The following is a 4323-nucleotide window of genomic DNA, read 5'->3' as shown; positions in this document are numbered from 1 at the left end:
TTACACTGCTAAATTAGGGACGGCTAGCGCAGATAGCCCTCGTGTAGCTTTGCGCGAAATCCGTAACAAACAAACAATCTCACGTTAGATAACAAAGCTTCAGGGAATTTCAAGAATGTAAGGTTGAGTAGTGTCAGCCCTTTTGTGTCGATATGAAATAATATCAATCAGTTGAGTTTTATATATATCTTTAATAGCGTACTTTTTCTATTAGTTAATTTCATCATATAACCACCTGTACACTCCTTACAAAAAGAGTTTTTCGAACTTCCAAGCTTTCCAGCTTTTTTTTTTCTCCATTGATTTGTAGAATTTGTAGATAGTAATGTGAAGCATGTTTGTTTGGGCCTTACTGTATACGTGCCTTACGGATTCATATTTTTTTACAAAAAAAACTCTGTACGCTAAGCTTTGGAGGCTTGAAATAGTTGTAAACTGTTCAGATTAAATTGAATTTTCCTAATTCTCCATCGTTTTATGTAAACTTATTGATAAGTTTGGATATAATCGCAACTTTGTTACATTTAGAAGTATATTCATTTTGTACCTAACCCTAAACTTGAAAACATAAAGGTTCAAAAAGAAGGGGTGTAACCACTCCATTTCCTGGAAATAATTTCTTAAATATGATAAGAAAATGCTGTATTAGTTTTATATTTTAAACCATCCTATAAATGGTGCTTATTGTGATGAACGAACTACTTCCAAATGAATAAATAACACAATAATTTGCTAATATAATAATCAATTATTATACACCTGGCGACGTTTTTTGACTGTTGTTCCTTCTTCTGCGCAATTTCTTCAGATTATTTTTATAAAACAGGGAATATCACATTTTCATAAATTCTCCCTAAGATGATATGTTAACTAATCAACTTATCATATCTTGCTATGACATTTCTTCTATAGATGGCTGGAGTCCCCAAAATTTGAAACATTTCGTACAAATATACATGTGAAAAATACCAGGTGTTTATTTTTGTTTTCATTTTTTTTATTCACCAAGATACTTGAGTTCAGCTCGTGTGTAAAATGTAATGTATAGAAACACTGGTTCTGAAATGTCATTCTCCCTTGGTATGTTTTAACTCTCCCAGAGAGGGTGTCGCTGGAGAACTATTTTGGTCTAGTATGATAAGTTATCTATTAATATTGGCCGTGTATTGGTTTTTAAAAATACCTGGACGTTATGTCCTCCCTATTTTAACTTATAGGATGCCCAAGTGATGTGGGTGATATATATAGTGGTTAACTTGCTCAGTTTTATTTAGAATTTCTTCTTGTTTGTTTGTAATTAAGCACAAAGCTACACAATGGGCTATCGGTTTCTAGCGTTTTAAGTCCGCAGACATACCGCTGTGCCACTGGGTGAGGGCTCTTCTTGTTGGGACATCTCTAGTTTCCAAAGAGAGAGAAAAGTACTGTCCATCATTTCATATAAATATAATATACTCAGAGCCATAAGAACTGGTATAGTTGATAAAGCCATGGCCTTTCCACTTACTTCTTGGTGACTCAGCGATAAGTCTGATGGATTATAACGCTAAAAATTGGGTTTCGATACCCGCGGTGGGCACATCACAGATATCCCACTCTGTAGCTTTTTGCTTAGCAACAAACAAACCGTGTCACTGTTACCTATTTTATTTTTTTATGCAAAAAAAGAAAGATTATATATATATATTTATATATAAACGTATATACACTAATAGTGCACTAGTCCTATAATGCAGTTGCAAGTGAGCACCAGTCCCTCGGTGGAACGACAAAGTTTAGTTAGGAAGTTATGCACAGGACCAAACTAACTTTTTTTCAGGTTTAATAGAAATACAGAACAAGTATAACGATTTTTTATGAATACGGCGTATTAATGTAAAAATGGCAGTATGCCACAACGATGTCATCGCTATAGAGTCACTAGGGGCGACACTGTCATTTTCAAAATGTGCCTGTTACTTAATGTTGTTTGTTTGTTTCTTCTCCAATAAAGAATTACTAGTTTTCCACTACCCGTTTTGTCCAGTCTCTCACTTCAGCTGGGCAGGAAACTCAGTTTAACCCTACATAATAGTTACTGCTTTAGCAGGTTTGAAAACTTTAATGGACTTGTTGAAATAAAAGGAAACGACGTTTCGGCATTTTGAAGAAGGCCTCGGTATAGAAGCCGAAACGTCGCTTCCTTTTCTTTCAACAGGTAGTTGCAGTCCATTTTAAAGTTTTGAAATGTACTGTCTTTTCTGCCTAAAGTTTCACTGAAACGACGTTCCTGCGCTATCTCTTGTTATTGTGGTTACAATTATTACATGAAGGTTATCAGTATATCTGAGAATGTAGCAGAGGTTCATTAAACACGAAGACCTTTTTTTTCCAGTCATCATTAGTTGAACTGACGTCCAAATCAGATTAATAATTAATTCATTGAGAAGTCCCGAACACTTTAATCAGATGAGAAACTGCTTCATCATTGAAGATCTGTCTATCTCGGTGTTACTGATGCTCTTATTACTTAATTAAGAATTTAGTGACATACTTACGAGGTAGAAAATCACTGCCACCGGCAATAAATATATATATATATTATATAATTCCATAAAATTCTATAAACAACAACAAGGCATCAAATCAAATATCACCAAAATGTAAAATAAAAACAAAAAAAAACGAAGGCAAACGTAAGTAAACTTCAAGAAAGAGCAATTGATATAGAATACATATGTTAGCAATGATGAGAAAACAATGTATAAACTTGTTAGCGAATATTTACCATAAACACACACATAAGTCTTACACGAAGGGTCGATATAGAAGCTCTGTATCTTTACTTAATATACAATTATTTTTAAATGAATTAATTAAAAATCAAATTGTTTTTTGCAATAAGCTCCACCACATATCTTCATATAAAAATTGCATTTAATGATGAAATTAAAATGACGCGTATACAGCCCAGTAAATGTGCATTTTCCCCCAATAACTACACACCAGCGAAATATCAAACCTGGTACTTATTAACATAAGTGCACGTATGACTTTAAATGAAGTCTAATACGTGTTAACGTAACTTAGAATGTGAATAGCAATTGATTTTCCATTTGCTAAAACAGCGCTTGTTGCCTTGCTCTTGAACCTTTCTTGAACGGTGTTGCCATCTATGAGAGAAACTATAAAATAAAAATGATTCAGAACAAGGTGACAGCCAAGACCTTCAGGCAGTATATCAGTGTTTCTCAGTTCCTTCAATGAATTATAATGCACCAACGAAACCATAAATACAGACTATTTAAATACAAATCTCATGAAATGGCATCTAATAAATTCTCTACAGCATTCAGTATAAACTAGAAAAGCGTACTCATATAAAAATAGTTTACTGCGTTCTTGCCCCTATTTTTTTTTAGTTGAATGAAAGAGCGTTTTGTTTGTTTGTTTTAGAGAAAATCCACATTTGGCTATCAGGTGTCCACCTCGGAGACTCGAACCCTGGATTTTAGCGTTGTAAATTCGTAAATTCACCATTGTCCCGGGGGGGCTAAATCAAAGAGATATTTTGAGAAAATTCAAAAACAAAGAAATATGTAATGCAATCAAATTAGAATAGTGCTAATTGTTTGGGTAATTAATTTGGCAAAAAGTTTTCCAAAAGGTGTTCGTAAACAAAGACACTTAACGTTTGACATTGTGACGTCTAGGTACACATTGAAAGAAGTATGTAGCTCGTTATGTGAGGTTTTGTATAGAAATTTGCTTAACATATACATATATATAACAACATAGCTTATCATAAGACATTTCAGAACACACTTAATTTGTCCTGTTTAGAACATTGCAGAGTTTAAAAAGCTATTGTATGTAACTTCACCAGTAGTTAACTCATTCAGGAACATGAAATATGTTGGACTTATGTCGTGTTTTACTATTTAAAGTTTTCATATATTACACAAAAGAATTAAGGAATAAAATACACAAAGGAATTAAAGAATAATATATATATATAACACTATAATTATTACCACGTGGTGGGATAATGGTAAGTTTACATACATACAACGCTAAATTCCGGGGTTTGATTCCCCCAGGTTGGCATAGCAGATAGTGTGGCTTTGTTCTTAAAAAACGAACATACTATAACTATTACTGGAGAGAACTCATCGTTATATAATAATTACATTCACCATCGTCAGCCCAGTGCTATACAAATGATTGACCATTCAGTCTGTGTTATAAATATAAAAAATTATTACATCCAATTTTCTACACTTGTCATCTTGAAGTGAATTACCGAGTTTAATGGATTCAAGATTATACATGAATCATGTCTAG

The sequence above is a fragment of the Limulus polyphemus genome, unplaced genomic scaffold (genome assembly GCF_000517525.1).
Source record: "Limulus polyphemus unplaced genomic scaffold, Limulus_polyphemus-2.1.2 Scaffold595, whole genome shotgun sequence".
In the NCBI taxonomy this organism is placed as follows: domain Eukaryota; kingdom Metazoa; phylum Arthropoda; class Merostomata; order Xiphosura; family Limulidae; genus Limulus; species Limulus polyphemus.
This window is presented reverse-complemented; position numbering follows the sequence as displayed.